Raw genomic sequence first — 16,835 nt, forward strand, 5'->3', positions numbered from 1 at the left:
CTATCCAAAAGGCGACGACCGATATTCTCAAGAGCATTCCGAAAAATTACCTTAAACTCTCATTTGAAATGCTAATTGACCGGGCTAAACGCTGTACCGAAGCACAAGGAAACTACTTTCAATAAAAAATATAACTTAATAAATATTAATTTTTTGTTGTTTTTTTTTAACAGTCCTGTTTCTTTTGCGAGAGGCCTTGTATTTACGCTAGGTGAGTTCAGTTCTTGTAGCATAAGTGGTTTAGGAGAATTAAACTGTTATACTCTGTAGCGACATGTTGCAAGAGTATAGAAAGTTAGAAAACCCATTAACTTCGGCTGTTCCGAAGCATTAATATCACTTACAGAGATAATTCTTATAAGTTTCTTAGGTAATAATCCATGTTAAATTGTATGTAGATATCATGAAGAATATATATGCATATATATATATCTTATAATATCAAAAGTCCTGTCAATCGTGATTAATCGGTGAGTCAATTAACACCCTAAGGTAAACAAATCAAGTGGCTTAAATGCCGATATCTCATCCTTCCGATAGCCCACACGTGGTCCCTAATTACAATGGTGAGAATTTTCGAGAGCTAATATCTGATGCTACAAACAAAAATTGCAAGTGTGTGCCATTTGACAAATTCGCTCGCCATGGCAACATCAGCCAGAAGTTATCAGTTCTAACATTCTTCGTGTTAATGAACATTTCTCAGAAGCATAAATCTTCATTTAGAACCTGATATTTATTACTTCTTGCCATTGGTCTAAGATGTTCAACTAACGGCTAAATTGTTCATTGAAATTGTTGTCAACACATGTTACGAGGCAAGCCAAATATTATTCCATGGCAGCTATAAATAAATGGAGCAGTTATAAATTATCAATCATGTTATCCGTAGGAGCGAGGGAAATGAAGAGTGTGGCGAATTTAATGTAATTGGCAATTGTCGGTTAACACTAAAGTACGGTTGAGGCGCACACACATATTTACATCCGCAGTAGTGGTGGACAATTTGACTGAGGTCAATTACATAGCTAATCATATTTCAATTAAACGTTGAATATAACAGTAAATACAACCGAAATCAATAGCCAGTGGATGAAAACATTTATAAAATACAGGTTCGCATTGCCAAGCGTAACGGAATCCATTCTTATGGCTAAGTGCAGTCGCGACAGAGTAAGAGCATTTAGCACTGTCTTTAAATGAAGCGGAAGAGTTATTTCAATGCCTCTTGATTTAATTGTAATAATATTCTATAAAAATTACGGTAGTACTGAACCTATGGAAATCTCTCATTTGTTTGATGTACACTGATGAGGTCTCTGTGACTTTAATTGCGTTGAAGACCATAAAAACTTAATTGAGTGACTTTACGGCAAAACACAAATGGCACTCAAAGTAAATTGCTTGCACAACACCTGAGTATAAAATGCGGCCTCGCAGATTGCACTTAGGTAAACTCAGTAATTAATGTTATATATGTATATGAAGTGGGCAGAGATTACATGTGTTAAGGATGTGCACATACACGTTTTTCCAAGGGGTAGATGTTTATGTGGAGACAACTACTCTTCAAATTAATGTAATTAATTATTTAATTTAAGTTTCTCATTCCATGATATTTATCCGAATTCCTAACGTCTTTAACCCTAGAACACACACCCGGGTACAAATGTATCCACTTTCAACTTTGAAGTGTTGTAACTTTTGAACCGCTATACCTCTATACCGCTTACTTCGGATCTAGGAAGATTATTTAGTTTTGAGTTCAAATTCAAAATTTGAACCAGATCGGACCATTGGTTCAGGAGCTACAGCCTTCCAAACACATTATATAAGTAAACACACACCCGGGATACGTTTGTACCCCAATAGTAAAAATCCTCATAATAATCAAAAAAAAACATTTTTTATATTATTTTTTTATTTGAAAAATTAAAAATATTCATTTCACACATTATATTATTGACTTTTATTATAAAAATTATAAAAATGCATCTTATAGCTAAGGAAAATCATGGCAAATAGAGCAATTTGTTGATGTGACCGAATGTTCAAGACACATTGGCTTCTTACATTTGGCGCACAGCTTTCCGGTTTTTCTACGGCGTTTTTCCTCTTGTGCGTAACATAAATAGCAAGATCCGGACACAGGTTTTGGCGTGCGCGCTGCGGCAGATGTTGATGCTGCTGTTGACACCATTGATTGTACCGGTCGGTTGAAATATTCTTCAATAGCAATTTTAGTCGAAAAATTTCCCGTCACTTGACGATTTATGGCTCTGGCTTCAATAATGGGCATACACAATGTTTCAGCCAAGCTGCGCAGGATCTGCTTACGCTTGTTGTTTGTTCTCCAAGGCAACATAAGGTTATTCAAATCGTAGACAATGTAGGCTGCAAGAGCTGTAATGTCCAACATGTTGAAGAGCATCGCTAGTGGCCATCGTTTTGTTTGTCTTTGTGTTGGATATCCCCCCGCAAACATTTGGTCCATTCGATCAACACCACCTTTGGTACGATTATAATATTCAAGCAGGTGAGAAGCAGTTCTGCATCTGGCAAGGTCGAAAACAAATTGTCCATTGTAATGTTTCGGCCACTTCCTTGGTATTTGGCAGACAAATCCTTCACCACTCGTTCGCCTTGGTTCGTTTCCCTACCAGTTTCAGCTTGCCCAGTATATATTTGTCCATGCAGTGGATATGCATTTGTGGCAACGCAAATCCACCAAACCTTGACACCATATTTAGCAGGTTTTGACGGTATGTACTGCGTAAACCGTGTGCGTCCACGGTAAGGAAATAATTGTTCATCAATCGTCAAGCATGAGCTGGGCTTGTAATTTGCAGCAAGATTATTGTTCATCATCGTCCCACAACTCACTGATCGGTGCTGCTTTATCAGTTAGTAAGCGTGTTGCACGAGTGTTTTTATCGTCAAATCTTAGGAACCGCAATATCGAACAGAAACGGTTGACTCCCATTGTGGCGCGATATAAAGGATAGTTTTTGACGCTCCATAAATCTCGAACATGTTCTCCATTGCTATGGTTCGCACCAGTCATAATAAGTATGCCAAAAAATGCATACAGCTCTGTAATTGACACAGGCGTCCATGACTTAGGAGTTGTGTTTGGATGCGCATTGTTGTAAGCATTATAAGTTTCTTTTGCTAACTTATTTGTGTGGCGCATAATTATATCAGCCATTTCAACGTTCATGAAACATTTTAATGTTTGCTCTATTGACTACATTTCAGTGCATCTAGCTGGTCCAGAACGTTCTCTTATAATATTTTGTCTGAGTACCTGACGACTTACATTTGGTTCTTTCATCCACTCAGTACCATCACGTGCAACAAATTTTTCGGCACTTGCAGGTAATTCATTATTTTCTTCTACTTCATAGTCCGCATAATCAGGTAATACTTCTGCGGCACTTTGCGAAACTTCAGCATCGTCATCAGCAATTTCAATGTCATTGATTTGAATTTCTTCTTCATCTTCTGAGTCAAAGTCATAGGGAGCGTCATCGTCACAAATTTCATCAAATAAAGATTGTATATATGATTCTCGCTGTTCCTCAGTTAGCCTGCATAATAAAAAAAAATAGTATATGTTTACATTGTTGCTTATTTTACATTTTTTTACCTTCTATATGCTGCACTTGATAAATATTCGTTTCTTCTTGAAGTCATTTCGTATCCAGTTATTTATAGTTTTAGTTATATTTATTTTCACTTATATTTTCACTTCTTACACTTTTGAGCACCAAAACAATAATGAAAATATCAACAGGCAGCATTTATAACAACACCTCGTGTGAAAACGATACTGCATATAAAATACAAAAACCAGTTATATGTACCAGTGTATTTGCTACCTACGTACCCATACCTTGCGCGACCTTTTCGCACATATCTTTTGAACCAGGTAGAATATTTCAATGAAATAAAAACCAAAATGTGTATTCATTGTTACTCTACAAGTATATTATTATAAATTATATTATTGGAACGAAGTTCCTTCGGCAGGCTTGGAAAAGATAGGGATTTTGCTGCGGGACCTAACTGAAAAAAAAGTGATAGTAAAACCGTAAGAAATAACCCATTGTAGGGAAGTAGTTAATCCCTAAGGTGATTCTACTGGACTTTGATCAATAAAACCAGCCACAAGAGCCAATGCTGTCTACTTGTGTCCAAGTTATATTGATCGTAGCTGACTTCGATTAATAAACGAGCCACAAGAGCCAATGCTGTCTACTTGTGTCCAAGTTATATTAATCGAAGCTTCCAAAGAAAAGTATAAGGCGCAGCTTAGAATGTTAGACGCGTGATCTTTATTGGTCGCAGTTCGAATGACCTGAATTCATATTAACAGGGTACTTAAATAGACAAATTGAGCAAAGTTAAATATAAAAGGATCACAGTTATAAGTATTCAAACATTGAGTGAAACTGTGGTGAATTTAAAATGATCAAAAATGTAAACTTAACATAATGTAGCTTCTAACATTGTCGAGCTTTTAATAATTAACATAACTAACGAATAACATTGTAAAGTATTAATAATTATAGTGTCCGTGCATCCGGTTACAGTCGTTACACCGTAAGAAATAACCCGTAAGAAAAAGACTGTAAGATCGCTAGTTATAGCCTACCTTTAGGTTTTGCAAAATAATTAGGAATGAAAATCTGTAACATTATTTTGTATGCAAATTAGTTTTGGGTGAGAATTGTGCTTGCACCAGAGAACGTATATTTATAGAGAAGGTTCACGGCGCGGAGAGCGTAAAAAATATTTTTGGCTAACAAAATGCGATGAGCGTGTTTCACCACAGCAATATCAGAAGGAGAAATCTTAACAGTGGCGCGTGAACAGAGCTGAGCATTCAATGAAAATTATGCTCAGAAATATACATTGCTATTACAGACGCATGTTGGCCTTTTGCTTATATTTTTATACGTTTGCATGCCATCATATTAATTGATATGATTATCATTTTGCGTATTTTTATGAATACATGCAAAACTGATAATATTCTAATTAAATTATGCTATTTCCAAATCAATAATTGTAGTTAATGTACGAAAAATAGCTATTTTTTAAATATTTATTTTGTTTGATACTATAATATAATTTCATATGTGAATATGTTTGTATATATGCTATATACATACATATGTATGTACATATATATATGACATACTATCATAATATCCTAAAAACAATAATATTGTATGTAAAATACATTTCTTCACTTAAATTTTCATACGCATCTAGATATTAGCGCATAGTTACATATATGTACATATATGTACATACATATGTAAGTAGAATTCAAATTCAAATCGTGATATCATTTATCAGTAAAAAGTGTGCGCGCACTGCTCTATATGTACATATGTACATATGCATATGTGTACGACATTGTCGAACAAATAATGTATACACAAACCAACATATGTATAAAATAGCATCATATATACTTATATGCGTTCACAACAATGGGTTCAAATAGCATCAGCGGCGTCACAAGTCAATATGGCAGCCAAACAGTCGATGCTCAAATTTGTAGAAAAACACCGAACGACAATATTTTCATTCATGAACGCAAGCGCACTTTCAACAGGCAAACTTGCTTCATTCATAAAAACAGACGCCGTAACATCTCCCCGAGCATGCCTTTGCCCACAAGCGTCTTTTCGCGACGATGGCAAAAGCTAAAAATCATAAATTGAACAACTTTCTGATGCTTCTTCACAGAAAGAAGTGACAAAAGTGGCAACATAGCCGTGTCGATTTACAATATTTGTCTAAAATATTTTTCCGTGACTCGCAAAAATCTGCGTCGATATGTATGCAAGCTCACCCACAAACATATGTACATATAAATACGCTGGTTTGCCGGCGAAGCTGGTACAGCGGCAAGGGAAGCAGTGGCAATTGGCGAACGCTCGCTTGTGTTTTCGGCACAGCTCGGATTTTCTACCAACAACACAATGTTGTGACGCGTCAGTCTTTGGGCACATTGAAGTGCTGAACACTATGAGGCGACCGACTGCAAGCGACATCTGTCAAATATTAGAATACACACGTTCTTAGGGACACATTTATTGAGGCAGCTGCAGAACTACATAACTGTGTCCATAACAACATGTGTATTCTAATATTTGACAGATGTCGTTTGCAGTCTGTCGCGCTCATAGTGTTTAGCACTTGACTCTTTGACATGAAAGCAAAAAATATGAGCTTCGCCATTGGTTGTCCGCGTCAACGGAAATTTCGCATGAAGCGTTGTATGTACATATTTACATACATTTGTTGCATGTAGACAAATTTACAAACATTATGCGTATGGTCTGTCATATTTGTTTACATGCACACATAATTATATATGGACAAATGTGCGACCGCTTGGTCTTTTAACATGATATCGAAAAGTTTAATGACCAAAGCAAGTATTTTTTTTAAGTATGTAAATACATACAAATGTATACGTATGTCGTACCAAACCTATATAAAATGCATATTTAGGTAGTAAGATTTGAATTATTTATGTATCTGCATATAAGTATATTTGCAAAGATTTTATGGAATTCATCATAAACTAGCTCAATTTTAAAATATATATGTACATAGGTACATACTTATGCGCTTTCATAACAAATACATACTTATAAGTATGTATAGCATCGTTTGCGCATAGTAAATATGCGAATCTGTAAGCGTACATTCCTTAACATCGGAATTATTATTTTTCTCATTTAACACTGAAAATGCTCAATTCTGCTATTTTCGTGTCCCCTGATGTTAAGTGGTGAAACACGCTAATAATTTTCTGTGGTGAAACACGCTCATCCAAAACAGTAAATATCCCAAAATTGAAATATCCCTAAATTTTCGTCATCGTGAACCTTCTCTATAAATAAACGTTCTCTGTGCCCCATAAAAGACGGTCCGTAAAATTTTACGATAGCAATATCGTAACGCTATTTGTAAGCTTTAGGCATTATAGCAGCTTCGGATTTTGCCATATGCGATAATTTATTGGGCTTTTTATAGTATATAACCAGTAGCATTTTGTGCAAGCTTTTCCATCTTGTAAAGATGCAAGTAATGACGTGCTTGCATATAAATATATTCCAGAAAGCTTTATTATAATATACATATGTATATTGCTATATTATCGAATGATATTATATTATATGGTACAATACCATAAAACGAGCTCTTTAGCTTATGAAAGCTCTAATACGAAGTAAAGTATTTCCATAAAGCTTTTTCGAACATTTGTTTAATGCTTGCCACCATGTTAATAGCACTTTTATTTTGGGAGACTTTGAGCTTTTGCTTAAGAAATGCAGTAGAAGTCAAAAGCTTTGACAATTATTACTATTCTCAATAGATTTAGCGGCCAATATAACGACAAAATAACGGAAATTTGCCCGTTAAATACCTTATGCTAAGGGATAACAACTGAGTTCAACGATAAATATAAATATAAACTATTTCATATTAATAGTTTATGGTTTATATTGCGTTAAAAATGTCTTAAGTTTTATCCCATTTTGACAAATGTACAAAAAAGTATAGTTACTTCTGATAAAGTATAAACTAGAATGGCTAAGGGATCTAGTTTTTCGGATTATTCGGATTATAATAATAATTTTCATTTGATGTATGAAAAAGTTTCTTTCCAAAATGATAGTAGTCTTCTTAACCATACGCGAAATCTAAATCTTCGCATATCTTGTCAATATGCAGTACTGTCGTCTACCATATATGGAATAGAGATGAAAATTAAGTTCAGAAATATGCAAAAGTTTATAATAAAGCCGCAGGGTCAAGTTGGACAGTTTTCGAACAGGGAGGTACGTGTAAGACAGGAGGATGTCTAAATTTTCTAAGAGTAAGCAAAAACCATATTGTCCCTAATTATACAATAAACTTTGATTGTTTAATTTCGAAAGCCTATTGAATTAAACTTAAATTCGGTCCCTAAAATTGCCTTCCCTTACAGAGAAGTGTGGTAAAGTAGACAGGAACGCAGAAATAAACATCTAAACGAATGGGTTCAAACTAAAGAATAGAGTGTGAGGTGGTGTCTTTTCAGCAAAGTTAGATAGCAGAATCGCATTTCGTCTACCAAAGCACTGCACTGTCTTCCAAGCGAAGATCACAGCAATAAAAAAACTTTTTTGCTCTGACAAAGTGTGACAAGGAATAATGATGAAAAGGCTTTGGTTTTAGAGTTTCATTGAAGATAGTTCCACTAGATCCCTTAGTGGATCTAACATCCTGTTTCAAGATAAACATGCCAGGAATTCCAGGACATAGCGATATTCCTAGTAATTGTGAAACAGATAAAGTAAACAGGCCAGACGCCACTCTACCATTAGATTGCTGTAAAGAAGAAGTATATTCCTACAGCTACTTGTAGATAATTAATCGACAAACATGTTATAAAAATAACTGAGTATCGGTTGGAGCTACAACCTAACCGTCGCATGAATGGATTATGGGCTGTACATGCCGAAAAGAAGTGACACAAGAGCTAACTAATAAGAGATTACTTAGGTCACTGTCTAATAGGTAGACGTGCCAGTAAACTAGGAGCACCATATAAAGAATATTGTAGAACGTGTGGGGATGTAAAAGAAGAAAGAGGAGAGTATAAAATATTAACTTGTAGGCTTTGAGTAAGATAAGAATCGCATTTATCGGTCGAGGATTTCCTGGCGAAATTTCGTAGGTTGAACATATTACACTTTTTGTTTCGAAGAATTAATCAAAAGCAATGGGTGTGTGAATATTTGTCTAAATATAGAACTGTGTAAACCGACTTTAGTCTTATCATCGGATGGAACTCTTCTACGAATTTAAATCGCTCATTCTCAATTCTAAATTCTCAAAGGCTTGAAATGTTTCTAATTCACACTGATATTATTTACGATATTTGTTCGGCTTTGGTACAAGTAAATAGTATTTACACTATGTTTTGCACGCTTTGAAAAATGGATAATCTCATTCAAATATAGTATACCATGGCGTATGAGCAATACAGAATTTATAAGTCATTTTCAAGTACACTGTGAACATAATGGGTTTCCGCGGGTAAAATCAATCTTTTTTCAAAAATTTTGTTCTCATATAAAAAATTAAATATTTTATTTGAATTTTCTATTGTTACAAACATACACTGTTAACAAAAAATTCTGAAATTTTTAGAGAAAATATTTTAAATTTGTCCATTGCGACGCCATTTCCGGCGACCGCTCGGAGCAATGGTCCGCTCGCGTTGGCAAGATAACTGCTTGCAGAATAAGCAAAAGTGAAATAATAGGTGCTTTAGTTAAAACCTTAACTTAGAACTTGGACGAAGGAAAAAAACTGAAAATTTGACTTTTGGCTAATATTTTATACAAAAAACTAAAACTTCAGTGAAAATTTCGCAACATTTTTTTTTTTTTTTCAAATAGTTGTAATAGAAAAAAAATCATTCATCCGAGTCCTAAAGAATTGTTTCTAAATGACCTGTGTAAAATTTCATGAAGATCGGTTGAGTAATTTTCGAGAAATCTTGCCAACCGACTTCAAAAGCACAGTTTCGAGAAAAACGCGTTTAAAGACGGTGCACTGAGGTTAGCTAGCCTCGAGCACACAAGTTCTCAAGGCCATATCTCCAAAACTACTACTCGAGGCACGGTTTAAATTGACTCTAAAGAGCTGGAACTACTTCCGGCGTTGGCAAAAATAACATCAATTTGGAAAATAACGGACAACCCAATATACATACTGTATACATTATCCCTACTATAGACTCAGCTACAACAAATTTTATAAAATTAACAAATCGTTGCAATGTCTGCGATTTAAATTTATGTTGAAAACCAGAGTTGAACTGTTTTTATTTCTGGAATTTTTGTGCATTTTGAAAATATTTTTTCTGTAAACATAAGAAGACATTGTTGAATGTTGGCAAGAAAACTGAATATTTATAGCAAAAATTAACTAGAAGAACACAGAAATTTAAGGAGGGAAACTAAATTTGAATATCTGCATATATAATATAAGATCTTTACAGTTTCAGCTGCTCAGACAATGCGTTGACAGCAGCTGTCAATATTTGGTTATACAAATTTATATATCTAAGTTTGTAGATATCTTCCACTGAAAGCATGTGAACGCCAAAACTTTTATTAAAACTAAACATACAATACACACACATGTGAATATATTAATATAAAAACAAGAACAAGCGTTGTGCGGTCACATACAAACATATTTACATATACACACTTACATCACAGTCACACACTCAATGACAAAAAATTGTATTTTCACATCAGGGCAGTACTACAGTCTACCCCACTCATAGAAAACCATACACCCAAACTTATTACATAACCAAAAACTCCGAAATCAACATATATGCACGTATGTTTATTAGCAATTTGCCACAGGAGCTCTGCTTCTAACATTAAAGCTCGTTACCGTTAAGGGATACAAAAGTTTCTATTGTGTTTTTGTTTTTATTTTCACCTTATTGTCATTAAAGTTAGGTAATTTATGCAAAACTACAGGTGTTCAAGCGCAGCGCAACAAAAAAGTGTCGTAGAAGTAGCCGAAACTTTGTTGGTGCTTCTAGGCGGCTAATATGACCGCAGGCCTATAAATAAAGTTCGTGGTGAAGTGGCTCGAGGAATTTCATGTTAACTTCAGGTTATTACCTCAAATGAGGGTTACATATAGTAATAGCACATATTTACACACACTTATATATCATATGAATGTATATGTACAGATATTCAGATAGGGATACAAGCGAAAGCCACCAAGTTTAGCCATGTGTATGTCCTAGGGGGTTAGTTGTCATGAAAAACTATTTAATGGTGTCCATTTATTAAGCAGTTAACCCATCATTACCAAATTAAGTCTTAGTTCAGTCACATTTTTCCCAAAGGGATTTATGCTGCCATTTGTTTTTGGTGTACTCGCATATGCGGGGAGTTCATGGCTCGTCTAGATGTTAGAGTTCAATTATTTATGTATGTTAAACATTTTAAAACCTGTGAGGGTTGTTTTTGACAATTATGAAGTCATTTAATCAACTGTGTGAGCAACTCTGGGTTAAAGCTAACGGGAATCTTTACTTAAAGTTATCAATTTAAGGGTACAATAATACTTCTGGTATTATCTTGTCAGCTAAAGTGATACTTTAATGAATTAATCCAACTTCCTGCTCAAAAAGCTTCATACAAAAATTATTTTAAGATTTTTCAGGATTTATTTTTATCTTATCTTCTTAATCAATTCACAGAAATACCATCCACAAACAAACAAATTATAATCCACAGATACATTGCAGAGCTCAGAAACTAGTGTATCTCAATAATGCTACATTTATCAGGAATAAAACCCTTCGATCTATATATCCGAATAGGAAGCACATTGCCTTAATGGCATCTATCAATATCTTGGAAATTATCAAAATGCTGGGCTTATGTGAGTCCATGCAAAAGAGAAGAGGGCATATTGCACACTACAATTTAATTATTATGTATCAGGCTCATGTCTGAGTAGTCGAAAAAGTATTTTCGTACTTTGTCAATAGATGTCGTGGCAGTCGTATATCTCCAGTACTACCAATGACATTGTGTCATACCATACAGTGTTGGAAAGGCGAGATTTTAAGCTTCATTTAACCCAAAGAAATTCGGGAAAGGTGAGTAAAAGTTACAGCTGTTCAAAAATGAGTGAAAATAATGAAGAAATTTGCCATATTTTGAAATTTTTGTATACAAAATGGAAGAATGCCATGCAAGCCACCAATGCAGTTTGTGAAGTCTACGGAGACGATGATGTATCAGTTCTTGTAGCACAACAATGGTTCGCTCCGTTCTGTTCTGGAAATGTCGATGTGAAAGATCCACCCCGCTCTGGTCGACCTATGGTTGAAAAAGTCGATGAAAGTATTGAAAAGATTGACCAGGACCACCACATAAGCAGCCATGACATCGCCAGGGAACTTAACATTCATCATCAAACGGGTTTGAACCATTTAAAAAGACTGGCTACAAAAAGAAGCTCGTTGTTTGGGTACCACATGAATTATCTGTGAAAAGTTTAATGGAATGTTAATGAATTAACATCAACGAAGCTTTGCTCAAACGAAATGAAATCGAACCGTTTCTGAAGCGAATGGTAACAGGAGCCAAAAAGTGGATCAAATGCGACAATAATGTCCGAAAAAGATCAAGATTCAAAAGTGGAGAATCTCAACAAATGGTCGCAAAGCCAGGATTGACGCCTCGAGAGGTTATGCCTAGTATTTGATGGGATTGGAAAGAAATCATCCACTATGAGCCTCTTCAGCCTGGTCGAAAGATTGATTCTACAATTCACTGTCAACAACTGATGAGATTGAAACAAGCAATCGAAAAAAACGGCCAGAACTGATTAACAGAAAGGGCTTCGTCTTCCATCAGAACAACGCTAGACCACACACTTCTTTGATGATCGGCAAAAAATGGGAGAGCCAGAAAAGTTTTACACTGATGTCTCCAGCAGAAAAATAGTACAAAGTGGTCAACCAAAATGGTACATACTTGGTTCATTAAAGTTCATTATAAATAAAAAAAGTTGAATTTTGTTAGAAATATGAAAAGACTTTTTCGACTATCCAATACATATTGTTTCAGTTGCCAAGAGGTGGGTATTTTCAGAAAACGGTTGCAACGTTTAATCGAACTCCGAGCTTGCCTTGCTTTGATTCTACTCTATCTGGTTTATAGAGGTCAGAGCAGAGAGAGATCTGTTCCATTTGGAAATGGTGCAGGAAAGACGCCGTCGGTTCGGTGTGTGTTTTAAAGGTGTGTTAAAGGTCAACATACTCTTTAAGACGTCTCACCTGATGTGTATTCTGCGTAATAATACAGTAAGTCTAAGTAAGTAAGCGCAAGTCAGAGCCTTACAAACGACACAATCGACTTTATATCGATTATATCTGGTTTCCGGAGATCAGATAAGAAGATTCGATGCCCAAAAAACTCTAAATTGATAGCGATATCTGCTTCTTTTGGAAACGCTGCAAGAAAACTCCGGCAATGTGTGGTGATTTGACGAATTCGAGATCAGGAAATGATGTATAAACAAAAGGTCAACATCCCAACGAAGACGTCTGACAGGATGTGGAATCGTAGTACCCACTGTAGGTCTCAGCAAATGGATGAGGAACTCTAAGCGCAGGTCAGAGCTTCAGTTTAGTAGTGGGAAGGAAGTGGTTATGGGAACTATAAAATCGTCGCATGGTGCTATGATGAATTCGAGACCACCAAAGGAAGTATAGATAAGAGGTATCCTAACAAAGGCGTCTGATAGGATATGGAACCGTGGAATCTTTAGTAGGTGTCACAAAGTAAAGGAGGCGCTCTAAGCGCAAGTCAGAGCCTTAGTTTAGTAGTAGAAAAAAAACGGTTATGAGATCGGGTCGATTTTTCACCATAAAATAGCAATTTCGCATATGTTCTACGAATATTTTGGACAAATAGGCTTAAAGAAGTACGGTAAGCGATTATTTGGTTCGCTTTAGAAATCACATGCACTGAGTGATTGGAATCGTTAATCGAAACCAATCGACTTTCATATAACAGAGTTCTAGATTATCAAAGATCTCGAAAATTTAAATACCTAAAAAATATTTGAGGTCACATTACTGAACAGCAAAAATCTACGAAGAAATGTTATTTGCTTTCAAGTCTAAATAACCTTTCTTGCCCAACCTTCACCTATGAGCAATTAAGCAATCAGGCTAATCTGATATAACCACACATGCATAGTTTATGTGCCACACCCGACAAATATACACATATATATACATATAGACACATAAGCGGTTAGCTGCGCTACAGCCATTATCCTTGAAACAATAAAACACTTGGCACTTTTGTCTACTTGCTGGCTGCTCTGTGTGTTTAACTATTGTGTCGTTGTTGTTGTTGTTGGTTTTTTGCATCCTTTTATCAGACACAGTATCTGCAATTTCTTTTTTACTATCAGTCGTGTGCAATGCCATTCGTCTGCCCATCTGATTGCATCTCTATTTTGCAAGTCAATGTCAAATAGCAATTTAAAGAAGAAATCTACGGCTCACACGTCGCCTGCCAACTCGACTCATTCGCATAGAAGAAGACAAGCAGAGACAAATAATTGTCGTCATTTACGGTGAGATTGTTGCATTGTTATCACGAACGGAACCTTGTTTTTGCAGTAAACGAGCTAAGGCACACACACACACACACACATGCATAACTACTCCCACCAACCGTGGCTTGATTGCAAATGGTGAATATAGCTATTTGTGTATATATAGTATATAAAGGGTTTCTGTTTACCGCTAGCGTATCTATGACACGTGCCCTTGTTGTTGTTGTTGCTGCTGTTGTTTTGTTATAGCAGCCAGACGTGCCGAGGTGCGATTGCATAAATGCATAGCAATTAGGCGCAGTCGGCAGTCAACTTCCTTCGTTGTTCTTGAAAAGCCGTGACGCCTTTGTAGCTTTGCGGCTTTGAAAATATTTATTTGAGCTTCTTGTCTTCATTTAAATTTAACTGACAGCGATTAAATGCTGCAGCAAGCGGTTGCTGCTTTGGTCATGTTGGATTGCAGGAAATGCCTACTTAGCTGGTAATTAAATAAATGGATGCATGCGGCATACGATTTTCATTAATTAATGCAGTTGACTTAAGCTAAAGACATTTCACCTCTAATCGAACTCGATTAAAGCTTCATGAACGGCGTGGGAATTGAAAATATGCTTAAATATTTAAATATTGAATCTTTCATTAAAGAACCTAAAATGGGTATAATTTCAAGCCTGACTACCGTCCATTGACTCTGGGGTCCAAAGAAATACAATGTCAGAATCTTAAGATCTGCCAAGAGCTGCTTCAGTTTTCTTAAAACCCATCGAAATTTTCATATAAAAGCACATTATTTTAAACGAAAGAACAGGTGTTGTAGACTCAATTATATATTACATTTCTTCTCCTTAATTGGCGTAGACACCGCTTACGCAGTTAAAGCCGAATTTACAATAGCGCACCAATCGTTATTCCTTTTCGCTGTTTGACGCTAATTGGAGATTCCAAGCGAAGCCAGGTCCGTCTTCATTTGGTCTTTCCAAAGGAGTAGAGATCTTCCTCTTCTTCTGCTTCCCCCATTGTTTTCATCCATTTGGACGACATGACCTAGCCAATGTAGCCGCTAAACTATGTCAATGTCGTCGTACATCTCGTACAGCTCATCGTAACATCGGCTGCGCCGTTGCCAATGCGTAAAGGACTCTAAAGCTTACGCAGAACCTTTCTCTCGGAGAATCGCAACGCCGACTCATCAGATGTTTTCATCGACCATGCCTCTGCACCATATTGCAGGACGGGGATGATGAGTGACTTGTAGAGTTTTGTCTATGCTCATCGAGAGAGGAATTGATTTCACAATTGCCTAACTGGAGGGTGGAGTCATGAGTAGAAGTTCACTGAAGTGAGGAAAGTTCTCTAAGCACTTGATAATGGCCGGAAACGATTCTTTTACATATGGCTCAAGTAGCTCACGAGATCCGGTCTTAGACCAAGTATCCTTTGGGTAGCCAAAAACATCCATTTGAACGTAAAAAACACCTCCAACGAAAGGAAGAAAACAACTTCGGAAGAAAACATATCGGATCGGTAGAATTAAAAGTACTGATTGTTAGATACAGGAAGTTGGAAGAACTTAGGACTTTTAACTCCAACATCTTTAAGAGTCGGCAGATTAAAGGTATACCCCAGGGAAAATAGAACATCAGGACAGTATCTCTGAAAAATCCCGATTCGAGTCCTCACTTCAAAATCTAGATTCCACCAAACCTCCAGTTTGGCTTAACTCATTGATAGCAAGGTGTAAACTGTAAACTTTGCCCTGGTAACTGCGGAAGACATTTTGAGGTGATTTTAGCACAGCATGATAAAAATCATTATAGATTTCATATCCAAATCCTCCTCTGAGTTATAAAAGCAGTAGGTTTGGAACAACCAAATAACGTTCAAGCAGTTCACGAGGGTCAACTACTATTTCCGAAAGATCTCCGACGAAGCAAAGACGGTATATATCAAAATGATGAGTAAGTAAAATCAAGGACGTCGATGATATAGTAGTTCAGTTTAGGATATATCTTTCATCATTATGCACAACAATACCATTTCAAGGTTCTTCTTCGGCGGAAGAAAAAAATCTTAATTGACAGTCTCTGAGAAACGCAGCTTTTGACAAAATCTAAGTAAAAATAAAGGCTAAACTTCTTAGGATCTAAATATGGCAGGTCATTATAAAATTCATAACAATTTCTCTAAAAAAATGAGAACATTGCGGTTTCGAAAGCTAAGTCAGTTTGACTGAATGAAAACAATTCGGCACGGTACTCGATGGAGTATCCAATGGGCGAACAAAAAGAAAGGCGATTTGAAGGTTAGATTCACTCGTAGCTTCGGATTACATTCATTAAATGATTCATGGTCATCTTATACGCCGTTCTTTTGGTAAACTGAGCGAATTTGCTAAGATTGGTATTAGTCACCTCAATATATTTGTGCTAATTCTAAAGGGCTTCGTCGATATACGAAAGTCTTCTAATCCACACTTAGAGTTTAGGATACCACAAAAGACTTGTGTTTCATTTATCCAAGTGGTCAGTGGATCCTCTGTCGCAGCAAGCGAGTGCTATCTCCAGCGGTCTAGCTCATACCGTCCAATTAGAAAGAAGAGCGCGTGGAATATCTTTTTAAGTCAGATACAC

Source organism: Bactrocera tryoni, chromosome 3 (genome assembly GCF_016617805.1).
Source record: "Bactrocera tryoni isolate S06 chromosome 3, CSIRO_BtryS06_freeze2, whole genome shotgun sequence".
Classification (NCBI taxonomy): domain Eukaryota; kingdom Metazoa; phylum Arthropoda; class Insecta; order Diptera; family Tephritidae; genus Bactrocera; species Bactrocera tryoni.